Source organism: Cydia pomonella, chromosome 23 (genome assembly GCF_033807575.1).
Source record: "Cydia pomonella isolate Wapato2018A chromosome 23, ilCydPomo1, whole genome shotgun sequence".
NCBI lineage: Eukaryota > Metazoa > Arthropoda > Insecta > Lepidoptera > Tortricidae > Cydia > Cydia pomonella.
Window position 1 is genome coordinate 8,618,283 of NC_084725.1, and position 19,048 is coordinate 8,637,330.

At 35.1% G+C, this 19,048-nt stretch overlaps 1 protein-coding gene across 2 annotated transcripts in view; it reads left to right on the forward strand.

Moving 5' to 3' along the window:
• LOC133530501 (zinc finger protein GLI4) overlaps positions 1 to 19,048 on the forward strand; it is a 137,203-nt gene that overhangs the window by 14,032 nt on the left and 104,123 nt on the right. Inside the window, exon 2 of one of the 2 annotated variants that reach the window (XM_061868421.1) lies at positions 4,198 to 4,329. The exons of the other annotated variant lie outside the window; for it this stretch is intronic. The gene's annotated coding sequence lies outside the window, so the exon portion shown is untranslated. The remainder of the gene's footprint in view (positions 1 to 4,197; positions 4,330 to 19,048) is intronic. 2 annotated transcript variants of the gene reach the window in all.

A 19,048-nucleotide genomic window follows, 5' to 3' on the forward strand; every position in this document is an offset into this window, starting at 1 on the left:
TGCTTGCGCTCTATATTTAAAAGTCGTATCTTAATAAGATTCTTACAGCAAGATACGACATTTAAACCACTAGCAGGTAGTTTCACAATGTGAAAAAAATGCAAGGTGCTGTGCGTCAAATGAGGTGTAATTTACTGACGCAAAACGTGTCAAATCCGTTGTAAGTGATACTTTTAAACATACTGTAAGCTGACTTGAGGTGTGACTTTTATGTAAAAGAAGTTTATAGAAATTATATGTAGTTTAATGTCATCGTATTAATGATTCCCGATATAATATGGGGAGAACCTATACAACGAAATATTATTATTCACACTCCGTGAAAACGTCAATAATATTTTTGCTATTTGAAGTGAAATCCTACATATTACTTTTGTTATTTCTCAAGCGTGGTCAAGGGACATTTTAAGATAAATCCTTTATCAAACCCCATCTTAATTGAGCTTAAAACCTCACCTTCCACCGGAAACAATATAACACTGGCATTAGACACACTATCTTATCGCAGGATGCCGAGACAGACGGATCCTCTTGTTAGTAGAGATCTCCTCACGACATTTGATACAAGTTCAAACAGAGTTTGCCCTCAGTTTCATGTTTGAATGCTAATCATTATCATGTTAAAATGATTATCCCTACTAATGTTATCAATGTTTGTTTTCATTTTCTGTCTGTTGTTTCATGTTTCATACTGGCACTATATAGTTAGGTCAATGCGCGATAGTTTTTTTATATATATACATATTTATGAATTTAATAGCATAACGTTATTAGAGAATAACGAAAAAAAATTATAATATTAGTTTGAGGAAATTTAATAAAAAAATGTTGCATAAGGAAAGACTTAGACAACATTTTGTTTATTAACTTTCCTTGTCTAATATATTTATTGATATTACGATATGAGAAAAACACCATAATCTTACTTTATTAACAAATACCTATCTAATTTTACAAAGTGAACTGGTGCATTTACCCTAATTGGACAGCAAATGGCTTCCTTTATTACGATATGACAGATTTTACTGCGCGAATTATTAATCGAGGATGGGATACTAAATTTAGATGCAAGGGTGAATATGATTGCAAGTTTATACTTAGATCAGAGCATCTAATCACGTGGGATTTAGTCATACCTCACACTATTTTTTTTACGGTTTGGACAAACACTGAGGTAAAAGTTAGTCTAGCCTTACCTATTCATTGCTGACCGAACAAAAATTTATACAAATTAAATATACTTAGTTGATATTGGTTTATTTGACCTGTAGGTGCAGCTGTAGATACTTTTCAAGTCATTTGAATCGTTTTCAGAAAAAATGACATTTTCGTTGTTTTTCATGTCCTTTTTTGGAGTAATTATCCATCTTTTTTTAAGATATAGGAGGCAAACGAGCGGACGGATCGCCTGATGGTAGCAGAGGGGTTGTAAGTGCGTTGCTGGCGTTTAAGATGGGAGTACGCTCTTTTCTTGAAGGTTTGAAGGTTGTATCGGTCGAGCAATACCGCATATCCTCGTAAGATCCAGGCCATTTATTGCGCTTTTGAATTTGGAACTTTCTTTTATATCTATAAAAGTTCATAACTCGAATTTGATTTGTACTACCTATAGTACGCCGGGACTTATGAGGTTAAAACCGTTGAGTAAAATCCCATATCGGCGCTAAATCTGTGCACATCATTAGTTCCTATTTTATTATTCTGTCGTAAACTTAGTATCTCTCTAATGTGAACTTTGTAGGGTAGTAAATAGTTTACCGCGTTCTCTTTTCATCGCTTCCATACTTTGTATTCGCAACTTCGATTACCAGATCCTAATGACAGCATACCAGGATGTCCCAGTTTAAAATACAATTTTATTTTATTTACAATGTGAGTGTCCCAATGGTGATGAGTGGCCGAAGAAAGGGAAGGCCTTTGTCCAGCAGTGGGAAAAAAATAGGTTATAAAAAAAGTGAGCGTAAAGTAATAATCTATGCTGGTATTTTTTCTTCAACTCGTTTAATTTTATTCTACGACAAAGATATTAATAACATTATGATTAAAATTAATCATAAAAACTATAAGGAAACTAAAACTAAAATATGACTAAATTGAATCTAAAAGTCACATACACACTTTTTATACACACAAAAGTTGGTATTTGTTTACCTTTATGAGTTCGACAATTTCCTATTTAAAAACGTATATTTATACAAGATATCTCGTAAGATAATTCGATACAATCAAGCCGTTCAGGCTCTAGCGCGCTTTCATACACGGCTTGGGAAATTACGTCCAATATAAGCTCAATATTAAAACTCATTTTGTGTACCATAAATGTAAAATTCAATAGATTAATAAATTCTTTTTGACGTATACGCATCTTTATATAGACGTCTATAACTCGAGAAAAACTATTCTTGGTAAACATTATATACATAACTTTACAAGGACTTTCAAGGAATCCAGGACCTCCAGCTTTATATGTATATACGGCAGCGCCAGAGAATACTGACGAGATCTGAACACGTTTGCGCGCGCGCACCTCACACCAATGGTAACGCAGTCCAGTAGCTCGCGAACAGCCGCTAAGTGTCAACGCAAACTGTCATTATCACCTGTAAGCCGTTGTTTACAGCACAGTGCGTGAGCTTGCACTGTCAACAGAAACTATGGAGATTAATGTATTTCTAGTTTTGGGTTCCGTGGAACTTGTTTTTAGTTGTTATATCTATCTGTGACTTTACATTAAGTTGATGTACGAAAGTATTTTTATTTTATTATTCTTAGTTTTTTTTTCATTTGTTAGAAAGAGGCTTCCACTTGCATTTCATGTTTTAGGCTTTAGACATAACCATAAAATTGCCCCTAGTAGTTAAATTTTGTATTTTATATAGATATATGGTACAGGTATTAAAAGTAGCTTCCAGGGCAATCGCAAAAGCCTAGATAAAGTTCGTTTTAGTCGAGCTTGACTCTATTACCTAGTTAATTAATGCTATCAGAAGTCAATTAAATTCTCTCAGATCAATTAAACCGAGTTTATGATGATTTTGAAGTCCGCCGTTGAACCGGATACACGGCCTATTCGGAAACGCAAATTTCAATACTAAAATAGGAATTTGATTTCAGACTCAGTGCATTCTACTCCCACATATGTAACTTTAAGGTTTAGAGGGAGATGAAGCGCGAATCTAATTCGGTTTTGGTATAATTTAGATACGTTATGCATAAAGCGAATAAGGCTGAGTATCTGTCTAGTGTAAAATGTATCATGTTGCTTATTCTGTTAACAGCTTCTAGCTGTGTGTACCGTAGATTTATAGACAAATAGGAAGGCATGCATTAATTTATGTAATCGCGACTAAATGAATACGACTGTTTTATCGTGTATATGCAAGTAGTTAGATAAGATATATCGTGTTGATTGATTGATTCGCAGACCATCTTTGTTTAGGATAATTTACTACGTATTCCTAGTTTCTTATCACCAAGTAGTAATTGTGACTAATCATCTATATTTTTGTCGTTATCAAAGAGCTAGATTAACCTTTTCACCGCCATTGATTTGATATAAAGTCAGTACATTTCGTACCCCACACACCACGACTTGATATAAAGTCAGTAAATTTCGTGCCCCACACACCATGACTTGATATAAAGTCAGTAAATTTCGTGCCCCACACACCATGACGTGATATAAAGTCAGTACATTTCGCGCCCCACACGCCACGACTTGATATCAAGTCGCGGTTTTGGTCAGGTTTGTATGCAATTTTTGACGTTGTGTTGTTGACACTTTATTACTTCATTGACGTGGCGGCGAAAAGATTAAAAACCAGAATAAGACTAACCAGAATAGTTAAAAAACGTAAGCAAATAATACTTACATATAATAATTCCAAATAATATTATTAACAATCAATACACATTGTCATTAAGTATTTTTAACATCACATTTTGGCATATTTTTTTACACTTTCATATTGACTACTTACTAAAAGCTTTAAAGTCCATCTAAGTTAACTTTGCACTGACTTATACAGAACAAAATGTGGCACTGTCATTATAAACGTCATATTTTCATAGAAATTTGACATAACCACTCTTTGTTATTGTAAATGTCATGCAGTGTTAGATTGGTCCGACTCGGACATACGAGTAATTAACTGAAACCCAAAATCGACATAAAGTACGAAATAACTTTCTTTTCAGCTCTGGAGCTAGTGTAAACCAACTAAACAACCAGGATCGCCCACTCACATTCCGGCCGAAACTGGTTTGCGCCGGAATTAACCACCCATTAGTGCTAGCCTAATACTGGAGGGTTATCCGACAAGCTACACGGTAGGTGCTACTGTTTACAAATCTCAATAGCGCTGTGTAAACATTGTATTGTATTTTTTTATTTATATTTAGGTACACGTGCAATCATATCATTACACATAACATAATGATATTATCACGAAAACCACGATTACTAAACTTACATGTCCATTTTCTGGTCCAGCCTAAAGTGTACTCTTGTCGGTGGTTAGAAGGTTGTCCATTGTTTACTAGATACCCGTTATATTTATCCCTTTGTCACGATTGATAGTTTATAAGAACATCCTTGATTTTTAGTTGGGTTAAAATTCTTTTCGATTTCTTGTTTTTGACCACTCTGTCACGTTTGTATTTATGTCTTCTATCAAATAAATAAACAAATCGAGTGCTATTGCATGTTTTTCTTGCTATAGATTATAATTTACATGGAAAAAATTAAAAAAATATTTCCATCACATACAAAAAGCTATACCCCGTCACATTTTTTGGGGGCAAAAAATAAGACAACGAAAAATAATTGACCCAGTTACTTAAATTATCTAACAGTTGGTAATAATCTTTGAGTGACTACTCATATTGTTGACTAACACTAAGCATCTCCGTTAAGAAGAATACTTTTAGTTAAAATGAGTACATATGTAGGTATCTATTTCAAATATTTCAACGATATACTTATAAATATCTTTTTAAACAAAAAAAAACGAAGAATACGTAGTCCATAATATTTAGTAATTATAAAATAATTTAAACAACTTTTCAATAATTCTCATACCTCAACAGGTACTAAACAAAACAAACACATCAGTCATTTGCGTGCTAAGGGCAGATTAGGATGAAAGGGCTGCATTAAATACCTTTAATCCCAAATACGAATTGTTTGAACAAGTGCCTGCTCAAGTGTCCCATTGTACCATAGGTGTAGGGAGAATGGGGGATTTGTGAAAATTATAACCATTGTCATGTCATATTTGAATGAAGGTACTTGGAATTGTTGCGGGTATTTTGTATTGTTTTTTATGGGGTAAGATTTTAGTGTTGAGAATATATGGTTTGGCCGGTTTATGTTTAGAACCTTCTTTAACTCTGAAATCTGAACACCAAAAAGGGTTAACTTACGCTTCTTCTTATCAAAAAATGACAGAGAAAGAGAATGTATAAGAAAGAAGTAGAAGACGGAGCTGGAATCGAAGAAATCCTGAAGATAGGCCAGGTCAAGAGTACCCTAAACCGGTGAGCGTGTATGAGGAATGTTATTAAAGTGTAGAAAGCGAAAGAGGTATGTCAGGATCGTAGCAAGTGGAAATCCGTGGTCTCTGCTTACCCCTCCGGAAAATAGTGAATGTCAAAAGTGTGCTTGTAGAGCATGACGTTATTCGGTACTTTTAGTAAAGGGATTGCTGGATTTTACAAATAGTCATGATCGTTTGCCGGGTGTTTACTAAAGTAAAAGAGAGGAAGATAGATAAAACGTTTATTTGAATGCTGCAGAAACACAATTTACAAAATACATTAGAAACAGAATAAGTACACAATTTAATTAACAGATAAATAAAATTATATCACTAAACACGAGAAATGGATTTACTTGCTTTACGTTGTGTGCATTGCAGCAAAAATAAAAGGTTTCGACTCAGCTATACGCTTCACGCTTTCCAGCAAAGCACAGCAAAGATATTCTGCCGTAGAGCCAGAGTTAATGAAGTTCACCTGATATGTGCTCGGCTACAATTAGTTTACTAGATGATAATGGGCCATGCATTTGAATCTATACAGTAGTCATTTTATACGGTTTTGGCTCAAGTATCGTACATTCGTAAAATAGTACATAAACTTACTATTTTAATGAAAAACTGTCCAATATTCATGTTTCTAAATGCCAATAATACCTGATACGCTATATATTGCCTTATAAGTTACACTTACAGTGCAGAAGTTACAAAGCTATTAGTAACTTTGTTGTTGATATTGGTTTTACATAATGAAATAGCGATAGTGTCCACCTGCTTGCCTACTTTTTTCGTTTAGTGTCAGTATAAATATTCAACATTTTTAACTTATTCTCCAGTGCAATGAAAATGAGTCAATTTACAAGTAAATTGCCATCGGTACAAAGTACACCCTTGGGTGTTAATTTTTTTTGCAACTGGTTAAGTTGGAGTTCTCATAAAAAAGTTAGATGGGGTAAGAGAAACACTTTCTCTCGTCCCGAGTAAAATAAACCTTTCTCTTATCTCCACATGATCTTAGTAAGGAAAATAGACAATGTGTGTTTACTCAACTGTCGCATTTCCTACTATCAGGTTAAACAGAATAGGATAGGTATAAAATTTGTCGTTTTGAATTTCCTGTACTTTACGAGTACTTACGCTCTAAAATTCGAAATTTTATTTACATTTTAATATTATTATGTTGTGGTAATTAGGTATGTTGATATAAATGCCGATTTACAGTAGACCGTCACTATTATCAAGGAGATGGCCGCTTCTCAATAAAAATGTAGCTGTTGTTGATATATAACAAATTGTGTCAACATATTTTCTATAATGCTAGTACTCGTATATAGAGAGTAAATGAGGACTACGTTTGTATGAAAAGAGGATTTCGCGCGGGTCCTCCACTTTCGTTTTAAAATAAGGTTTTTATTTATAGTTTTCACATGTCTAAAGTTTTGGAGCAAAATTATCGAGTGGGGAGCAAAGTATAGTCAGACAAAGATAAGTTGGCAGCGATTTTTATAGCCCAGACAGCGCAAGTGTTATTTTAAACGTCAAACATGTATGAAATTATGACGTTTACTTAACACTTCACAGGCTGGGCTATCAAAATCATTGCCGACTTAGCTTGGTCTGACTCTAGGCACATTTTACTATTACTTTTTTTCTTTCATATATTTCCAAGTCTAACGTTGACTACCATGTTTAATAGATTCTCTACATTTGTTTTGTATATAAACAGAGTACCAGAAAGGTAAGTACCATATAAGCGTCATCAAACAGTTCAATTAGTAACTGCTGGTTAGCTACTGGTTAAAACTCGCTGCAGCCTAACTATCGTTTAACTTCGCAGTTAGATATTTGTGCAACATATTATTTATGGTAAACTGGTTAAGCTTAGTTACTTGGTTATATTTAATAATCAAACGAACTTACCTGTGAAGTTTGATTACAATTATGCGAGTATCCAAATCCAAGACAACAAATATAATTTACTAGCAGCAGTACACGTTATCGTGCAGTCCAAGTCACACATTTTAGAGATTATAGTATTTAAAAAACAAGTTCGCTCTGTCCCTCTCACTCGCTATGCTGCGTTCCTGCTTCGACATCGCTCCTCCAGTACTCATTATTTCAGAGTTATTTTTGTGTTATTAACAGAGACTATTTTATTTTCATTTTTGGGGATGGGGGGCGGGTCTTTGTTGTCTTGGATTTGGATACTCGCATAATTGTAATCAAACTTCACAGGTAAGTTCGTTTGATTATTAATTATACTTCGTATCCAAATCCAAGACAACAAATATAATTTACTAGCAGATGTTCAGAGCTTTGTATTTAAATTCAAATCCTGAATGCGAAAATAAAATAAAATATCGATATCAAATCAGTATGTTACGAACATACTGATATTATTGATTTTGACTAAAGAGAACAACGTACCACCTAGAAGTTATTAATTTATATCCAATTTAAATAATTATTTATGTATCCACATAGTATAAATGTAAAATGTATGTATAGCATAATAAAATTAAGGAGTGAAATTGCTCTTGGTATTTCATTTCGTTAATATTAAAAAAGTATAAAACTTTCTTTGATTTCACTGTAGTATATTGATAAAGTTGTATATATCTTAATATTCACAAGGTACAAATATTTTTATGTAATTTACAAGCCAGGACGCCATGTGTAAATGTGTTTTCAAGCTTTAGTTGGCTCTAAATAAGTTTTAGATGGGCATTTTCTGTCTGTAACCATATAAACAAACCATTTTGTATAATTTAGAATTTACCAACCATTCTCTGGATGTAATTACAACGGAGACAAACAAGCATACGGCCTGCCTGATGGTAAACAATCACCGTAGCCTATGAATGCCCGCTACTGTAGAGGTATATTACATGCGCGTTACTGACCCTAAAATATAATCTAATTTTATGTTACGACACTTTAAAGTTAATTTTGAATACAGCAATCAATACTTTCCTCGGTAAATAGCCTTTGAGTGAGGTAGATAAAGGAGAATTTTCTTCATTGTAAAGCTACCATAAATATCAAGGCTATATGTAAGTACTTTAAAACTAAGTCTGGACAATTACTAGTAGAGTATCCTGTAGGTATTAAGTATTTGAAACTTATCACTTTGAAAATATAGATGGACTAATTTTAGTTATTACCACAGATCAAGAAATAGTAATATGATATTATTTATAACTAAATAGCTAAACTCATCTGCTTATGCGTATCTGAACGATGATGGCTACTACGCTAACAAGTGGCAAGGAACTTAGGTAGATTATGTGTTGAGTTATGATATATTTGTGAACAAAATATCTGGCATGACTTGTAACTTGTACTTCATTTTAAGGAGTAACATTTTTTAACGTTACCTACAATAAAACTGTACAGTGTGCATTGCGACGAAAAATGAAAACTATTTAAGCTTTCTTTTACAGCAAGACAATATGACAACCCGAGCATTTACATTTCAGACAATAATAATGTTATTGTTAAAGGATTTCAACCTTTTATTGCGATTATTAATCTAGCTACTTAGCGCAAGCGACTGCAACACGTGGCAGCATAACTCTAGTTGCATGGTTGCACAATTTACAGCACTTATTTCGCGTCGCGGGATAGTGCATCAACGGCGGTTCACCTCTTGTTTGATGCGGCGATGTTCCCCTGAAGTTTGGAGCTGAGAATCCGTAAGTAAATTGTACCGGATTTATTACATTAGGCTCGTTGATATGGTATATTCTTGACAGCATATCAAAGCTGACGTTTGAAGTTATTAGGAGTATATAACAGCGTGATATGAGTACGAATCATAAATTTGGGTTAAAGGGTTTACAGATATATTTTTTCCTATATGTTGTTTACATACAGCATTTCTTTGTCTGTAAGGGCAATGACATTGCGTACATTTTGTTTAAGGTATTTTAGGCCGCATTAACACCTATTAAATTACCTCAGCGTAACAAGAACCTCCTTTATATTTCATTATTTTTACAAGTCCTGTAAACTTTAGCTCAACCTTAAATATTTTTGCTCTTTAGTCCCTTATATTTACATGCGTAAAGCTACTTCCAATACTATTAAAGTCTTCAATCATTACATTGGCATCAACACTGTTATAGTAGAGCAACGTTATATATCTTTGACGATATCATTTTGAGATATGTATAATGACCGACTGTAGACCGAAGAGCGAAGTGACCGAAGAGCGTAGCGACCGAATTGCGAAGCGACCGAAGAGCGAAGCGACCAAAAGGAGCAAAGCAACCGAAGAACCAAATGACCGAAGCATTATAACCTCGACACTTAAAATGAAGCACATATAGCCTCGACGCTGCGGAAATGGAGGCCTCGGTACGATTATTGTGGAATTGTATAGTACATATAACTTAAAGTGCGGCATATATCTTCGTCACTGCGACAGCTGCGACAGCGGACCCCTTGACACCAATTATTGTGGAGTAATGATAGCATCCTCACTGTGACGTGGGGCAAACTTAGCCTCAACACTACGACAGCAGAGCCCTCGACACAATGATTGTGGAGTAATGATAGCCTCCTCACTATTAAAGTGGGGTACATATAGCCTCGACGCTGTGAAAGCGGAGCCCTCGACACAATGGTTGTGGAGTAATGATAGCCTCATCACTATTAAAGTGGGGCAAATATAGCTTCAACGCTGTTAAAGCGGAGCCCTCGACACAATGATTGTGGAGAAATGATAGCCTCGTCACTATTAAAGTGGGGCAAATATAGCTTCGACGCTGTTAAAGCGGAGCCCTCGACACAATGGTTGTGGAGTAATGATAGCCTCATCACTATTAAAGTGGGGCAAATATAGCTTCGACGCTGTTAAAGCGGAGCTCTCGACACAATGATTGTGGAGTAATGATAGCCTCATCACTATTAAAGTGGGGCAAATATAGCTTCAACGCTGTTAAAGCGGAGCCCTCGACACAATGATTGTGGAGTAATGATAGCCTCATCACTATTAAAGTGGGGCAAATATAGCTTCGACGCTGTGAAAGCGGAGCCCTCGACACAATGGTTGTGGAGTAATGATAGCCTCTTCACTATTAAAGTGGGGCAAATATAACCTCGACGCTGTGAAAGCGGAGCCCTCGACACAATGATTGTGGAGTAATGATAGCCTCTTCACTATTAAAGTGGGGCAAATATAGTACCATGTCGACATCTCATTTATAAGAAAATATTTATTTAATATGTGTTTTAATTTTGAACTATTAATTAATGTGCATTATAAAATTACATTAAAACTTTAATCAACACAGTTAATACCGATTTTCTGTTTGATGAATATCTTGTTGCACAGTAAACCTAAGCTTCTAAGTACTCACGGAAAGGAGAATTATTATTAGACGGAGTCCACAATATTACACAAATCAAGTATATCTTTCCATAATATATTTCATTTTAAAATTATATTATATTATGTTAATCAAAGCTGTCTAATAATAACAAAGCGGGTAACTAACTGATGATCAAATTTAGGAGGCGAGCACATCGATTGGACCCAAGACTCGACGATACCGCGATGTCCGATTAAAGCCTACTACCTAATCCGTCGTGATCCATACGATAGATTCACTATGGCCCTCATATGGGGCATGGGGCGCACGGTATCGGAGCACGCATAGCACGTCCCGTTTGTATACGTCGATTAATGGCATTAAACACTTTAAACTGTCAGTCAGACTAAATAGTCTTCCAATGTCTTATAGATTGTGTATTGATTGACATTACTCCTGTATATTTATACCTATAGGTATCCTCATAAGACGCTCATTAAACTTGTTGGTACTGTGTATGTACATTTGCATAAAGACGCGTTTTGTTATCATTCATAGGCACTTATTACCAATCGGCAAGGATTACCATTGTTATCTGTTTTATTCTATGGTAGGGTAGATCGGACATGGTAAAAGCCGCTTTCGTGAAACGATTACCTAGTATATATTAACTTTATTCAGATATGGTTTGTATATTTAAATCTGTACGCGAAAGCATCTCGTAAAAAAAAAAATTGTGAGTGAACATTGCATTTTATGCAATCATAAAATGAAATCTAAATAATATTATATTAGTAAATAATACTATAATAGTACGTATTACAATTATTTAAAGTTCAAATTGTAATCTATTTGTAGCCCCATACTTATTTTTTCCGTAATTTATTTATTCAAAAAAGAAGGTAGTTGTAGTAAGTGATTTCGTATGAACGTAAAAATTACTTACTTGATTTCTTAGGTAATAAGTTTATTACGCTAAACGAATACACCTACAATTTCAAATTGAAAGTTTAACTGCCATGTGAGTATGGCAAACGAGACTAGACTTGCCGAGCTGAATAAACATATATTTTTCGTTCGAGGGTACGGCGGTCGGCAGTTCAAATAATGTTTTGATTCTATACTTCTTATTCAGCGCACAATAAACATTAATCGAAACACAATTAGGTACACATATTTAGAGGAACACTATTTTGGCGAAAATACGTGTGACTCGGACTAACACAAAAACATGTAATGAGTACTGGAGGAGCGATGTCGAAGCAGGAACGCAGCATAGCGAGTGAGAGGGACAGAGCGAACTTGTTTTTTAAATACTATAATCTCTAAAATGTGTGACTTGGACTGCACGATAACGTGTACTGCTGCTAGTAAATTATATTTGTTGTCTTGGATTTGGATACGAAGTATAATTTATTCAATAACTAGTTAAGTTCAGCTGTCTTAGATATTGTTTTTGGATGGCGCTTACGTTATTTACTGATATTCTCGGTTTATAATAACTTCTACTAGTCAAGCCATACGCTATCGCTTTTTTTAAATACTGTAGTTATTATTTAGTTTGTTTTGAATTGGAATCTTTTTCTGTTGTACTCCAGCCGAGCACAAATCATTTGTATCCTAGATTACTTCCTTGTGGGCGTCCAAACAACGTCTTAAGTAATTTTTGACACACAAATAATATAGCCGGCCTATTTCTGTTTAGGTCAGTTGATAAGTGACAGGAGATAAATGACTTGTAAAGTCATAGTCGATAATACATATATGCATCGCCAAGGACTACTGCATCCCTGTCAAATGCTTCTTAGAATTCTATATACTCAGTAGCTGCGCTAGCTATTTTGTAATTGTACAGTCGTGATTTAAACCGGCTCCAGTATTACCCTTAACATTTCTAACTCTCGTTTACCCACAATATCTCACCGTGCCACTAAAAGTGTTTCCCAGAATTGCCCGCGTACTAATATTGACAGGAACAGTAGCGTATTGGTATTATGGCCGTGGGTTAATATTGGTTTTAGCAGTTTACATGTAGAAACCAGCAGGTTTAAGGGTGATTATTACAGGAAGGGTAGTTAGATTTTATGTTTATTTTTATAAATGAAAAGAACAGTAAAACAACTTTTACTATTTGTTTTAGGAGTACAAATTGAAGCGCAAATACAGCTACCTTCTTTATCATTCTTACGAAAGCATTTTTGATTATATTTACATTATAAACGTTACATACACAAACACAGCTAAACCAAATATTATCTAAAGTAACTGACAATCCACATCCACCTATGCACACACGTCAAATTATAGCAAACATTATCCAGTGACATTTGTATTTGAGCTCATTGTGGCGCGCGAGGTACAGTGCTGTGTACACACCGTCGCGGGAATGTAGAAATCCATTTCACGCCAGCAATGTAATGTAAACTTGTTGGATTGTCTTTATCTTGAAAGATTCAGGTGAAGCATTTTTAAAGTTTGAGCTTTCAGGGTTGCCACTCCAACCTAAGCCAAACTTTAAAAAAAAGTTCGATAAGGTTTTCAACAATTTTGTCTAAGAGCTTTAAAAAAATACAAAGGTTTTATTACTTTTATTTCATGTGTCAATTCATTGTTATCCTTAGCGAGATATATATCCGTTAACGTGTTTTTTTGCATGGAGTCAGATCATAAACTAGAATGTTATAGGCTTCTTTTATTTTCGTATATATCTCAGGCACATACAAAAATGCTGTAGCTACTTAATTGTAACCTTTAATTTGAGAGCGGCCTTTTATTCCCAGTTTAGGAAACTAAATCCATTCACAAGTTCATAAAAACGTATGAAGTAGATATGCTTCGATCTATCTATCATTTGATCTTGATCTTTCCTCATGTATCCACCTCCTGATGGAAATTGGTACTGGTATTGGATTGGATTATTGTCTTAAACTCATCAGCTTTACCTGATCTTGACAAAATTCGTATCTCAACTAAGTCTTGCCTTACGTTCCCAAATCCAGGAACGTATCATAACCTGACACGGCTACCGTCGCACGCAGCCCTACTGCAGTCAATATTGACGCTGGCAGTAAGCCGCGACGTCACGGCCCGCTCGGACAATATTTGCTGTTTGCGCGCGCGCTTATCGCTTAGCGCTGGAACTGTAGCAGGGAGAAAGGAATCTATAAGAGCTAGTGGGGTTGGGGAAAAGTGGGGTAGGGGGTAATTAGGGGTAACTAAAAAAATTGTACCAAATGTGACAGTCCCATACTCATGGGAAGGCAAATTAATTAGTTAATATAAATATTAACTAGATATTCGCTTAAGAAAATGGCGAACCCCCTTACAATTTCGGCTCATAATTATTGTACCTTAACTTTAGTAGAGTCCGTCTAAGCTAACTCTGCAACGACTTGAACAGAACAAAGTGAGGGAGTGACATTACTAACGTGGTATTTTCATAGAAATTTGATATTAATGATGACATGATTTTCTCATTCTAACCTGCCATGCAAAGTGAGCATGGTCCGTCTTTAACTTCCTTTTATGCAGTTTATCACCAGTTGATGCAATTATAGTTTCACTTAAACTTTAGCAACATGTTTAAGTATTACCCAAATATAAAACTTCAAACTACTTATACTTTATTTTTAGTAACAGAAGTAGAAAAAAGGTTTTTTGTCATCTCTTTTTTGCTTGCTTTACTCCATCTCATTTGGGTTTTCGCAACACAGGTTACTTCTCTCTCAGTAGAATTTTATCTTTAATTATCAAGTCCCGGAAAATTCTTACTTAATCAAGCATTACATATATACATATATCAAGATTCCTTCCACTTTTTATCACTTTACTAGTCCTTGTCCTTAGCTAAGTCCATCACAAAACGCAGACCGATGAGAATTCGCGGGCGACGTGCATCTCACATAAATAACCACGTATGCTGGGTTCCAATGAGTTCCCGGTACAGACGGCCTGGAGTCACGGTGATATGCTAAACGAGACTTATGGACTTCAGCAGCCCTTGACCTGAATAGTTAGGTTAGGTGAGAATGACTAGGAATGACTTTGGCTCTTTCCTGACTTGTCGATAAAGTATAGTGTGCAGAATACTAACTGTCTAACAAAGCTGATTTTTTACAGCGAATGTCACGAAATATGTTGTTGGTCCCTAACGCAAGGTGCTAATGGCACGCTCACTAAACTGTGCCGCCTTACATGACTGCTCACTGAGCTACATGCTCAACATGAAATATATATTGACAACCTCAACCTATATATATTTCATGTTTGCCCTATTATTATGTTTATTCATTCAGTAAAGATCTACAAGAGATTATTTACTTCCCGTTTTTATATTAAACTTGTTTTTGTATTACTTGTACTTTATCAACATCCCGATCCGAAGATATCGTAGCCATATCAAGTCAGATGGCTTGTACATTCAAACAGCACGGTGTATACCATAAAAGCCTCCCTAGTAATTCTTCGCGCCATACTCGATTGCTCAATACCGGCGTTTGTACCAATAATAAACATACATATAATAAATACGCGTCTCGGCCTGTCCCGCGGCGGGTGATAAAGTCACCGCGTGAGCCCGCTCCGACTCTACTCTGGCTTAGGGAAGGGCTCCAGAATCATCGATATCGATAATTCATTCTTGGTCAGAGAGGCACAAAGAAATTCGCTGCCCCATCGTGTCAATAAGTTCACTGGTTGGAGACAATTATTCTCCAACAATAACCAGTGAATACTGACAGTCCGTGTCTTTAAATTCACAGGTGGGTTGGGTGTTGTGTTTTCAGCTGCTTTTTTGGTCCTAAAACTCACGCGCATATGCGAACACAGAGGCCAAAATTGCCAAAATCTAGAAACAATAGCTATCTACTAGTTAGACTTCTGACAAAGCTTCCAAAAAATACTAAATATAAAGTAAGCTGACTCTGACTGAAAATCCCTCTATGATTCCCCCTTTTACATTTCTGTCAGTTACTAATTTAGCCCGTATTGTCTTAATTTACCTGATTTTTATCCCTATGCCTGCGCCGGCGCATCCCTATGCTTTCTTCTCTCACAATAATGGGCTGGGCGGGTCGCGGGCTCTAAAAAACGACCGCCACAGAACAGGTATATTGTTATTACAACGTGACGAATATGTGGAATAAACATGCGCGTTCTTTACGACGAGGCTAAATGGAGATATAGTTTTTTATTTACATAAAATATAGAAAATATTGTGCGTAAGCAATATTCCTTGGCAGATACGAATGACATTATTTCAAACAATTTACATGGCGTCATTCCAGACCCCAGACATATTTTTGAGAATGAGCTGTATGAGCATCCGCTAGTTGGTGCGGGTGCACGAAGCGGGCGCACGCACGCGGGTGCCATTTTAGGTAAAATCCGTTACACGCGTCCGCGACAGTTAGCGTTGCTCATACAATTTTTCACTAACCCACTCAGCCACTCCGTACAACCGCGCCAGCTAGCGGACGCCCTGAAACGTGTCTATATCGAATAATTTATGTTTCGGTTTAAAAACGCGAAATTATGTATGCATCAGAAGGTGTACATTTTATGCTTTCTTTAGGTAAATATGGCAGTTTCTAAAAATTATAAAAAAATGCATACATCAGATATAATAACATAATATTATCAGCCATAACATAAACTTTAGCTGTCATAAAATATGACGTTCTTAATGATAAATGGCAAATTCAACATCAGTCTGATAACATTGACAACGCCTTGCATTTTTAAGACGTAAATCTTTCCGAATTTGTACATAAATAACATTCATACCCAGCTACCTGACTTAATGTGACTTGTTAGATGTAATCTAATAATATATTCCGCCAAGTCATTTTCCATAACTCAACATCAAGTTCCACGTGTCTCGAGCCTTTGATTAAGTTATCTGGTAGAACAAGTTTATGATTTAAAAACCCGTAAAGTTCGATTGCTTCATTGAACATTTTGGGTAGGTTTATGAATTTGAGGCGAGCTCATATTCGACACGGTTTCTTATTCATTATCTATCGGATTTTCTTAGCTACATACATATTTCTGGTTTACGTTCATTCGTTCATATTTTATTTAGGTCTGGTTTTCTTTTTAAGTAGGTTCACCTTAATTTTTTTAGGAATAAAATGTTGATAAATTCATTTTTAATTTGTGTTGTTAAATATGCTATATCTACGCAAAATCGATTTTTTGTACTTTGAAATTATTTTCCAATAGTAAATACATAAGGAAACAAATTGCTAAAGACACTTAAATATCTTGACTTTTATATTAAACCGCAATAGTCTCCATACAAACAAAGCACATACAAACGCACCGCGCTCCGTCGAACGGACAATAACGATAGTGATGTGCCGGCTCCATATAATTTAGTACGGAGTAAAGATTGAGTTATTAGTACCCTGGTATAAACGAGTACGCCTTAATGCGCTCGGGTTCCGAGGGTTAATGTGATTTTGATATGGAGTGTCGACTTTGAGAACTTATTTGGTACGTGTTTGGTCAAATTAGATCGTGCCTCTAATATGGGAATCGACCACGCAGGTCATTGACATCAATTATGAATATGATATAATTATACTACAAAATTTACACATAATCATTAAAGGAACAACGACGGTCCCGCCTTTTGAATAAATTTATCATAATGTATGTATATTGTGTCATTATTTTGAGTGCTGTTCCTAAAGGCGCACTTTTCCATTAAATTGACATGTTTAAAGCCGCCTAGATCAGGCCTAATGTGGCCTATCCACCTGCTCTGTGCTATTTCCATAAAATTATCCATTGGATCTACAGGTTTATTTTTATTAAAATCAGTGAAACCACATTCTTTTTTTACGTATGGTCCTTTGAGCCGGATAGTGGGCGTTTGTCGCTTTCTCGTGCCCTCTTGAATTGATTAAGGCGTTTTTTGTCTCACATTGTAAGGTAATTACCGTATGTCTTTATTATCTTTACGACAAAAAAATCGTAAAGTGTTATACATTTGGTGCGCATACGTCGTTTTCTGTCTGCATGTCTTTATCTTAGTAATGATCTCGGATTAACATGTTCTGATGACTAGTGTGATGGCGTGGTGATGACGAGGCCGAATTTCGATTGTGTTTTTATAATACAAAGCTTTTTTGGGTCTGATGTAATAAAAAAGTTATTAAGCGACACGCATATGAAAGTAGGGCCTTAACCCTTAAGGGAGCTTGAAAATATGAATGCACGAACTAATCGAAACCTGAATTATTATTATTATTATTAATTCTTTATTTCAGATAAAATTTTATCCATATACAACTAACTAAAATTAAAATTTGATAGGTGAGGTATAAATGCGCAAAGAAAGGTATATAAAGTGCTAACAAATAAGTTACCAATATAGTACTTGGATCCTGGAGCATATTTAAGTATAAAACACCGTGTTAATGATATATTATTTATATATTATAATTATATGATACCTCATTGAACAGAATCTAGAACCTCTTTTACCTAACACTTAATTGGCCACTTCACTTTGATAAATCAAATGACTCGTTGATAATGACATTTAAGACAAACTATGTTGATATGACTGAAAGTGTGAAACATCTTGTCAGTTATATTTAACTATATAATGATGTATTTTTTAAATAGAATCAAGGATAGAATTAAAAATTTTAATGTTCGGTAAATGAAAACAAAAATATATATATAACATTTTTCTTAATTTATATTTAAAGTTAATTGTTTTAATGTAAAATCTCATCTCTTAAAATATCGGTAGCTAATTTGTTAGCACCTTAAATATAAGCTACAAGAACAGCATCAATAATAGCGGATGGAACAATGTACTTACCAAAAGTAATATCGACCACCCTCTAATACTTTTCCAAAGAGAGATACTTATGTATTTACAGTTCGCGTTCAAAAGTATAGTTCGTGTCACCCACGATGACTCGCAGACTTGTCAACTCTAAGCTTTAATAACATGAAAATTCAAGTCAAGGTATGCGTTTTCTTGAATGATACGATCTATATCTGTCACAATCTAATTGTTCTAGATATAAAATCATAGCATAATTTTGCCGCGTAGTCTGACCTGCTACTTTTGATGTTGTCTGTACACCTTTTTAGTATGTATTGATTTATTTTTATCAGATTCCTACTCTATAAATACATCGCATGCTTTTATTAGACGTATCCTTGTATGTCGCT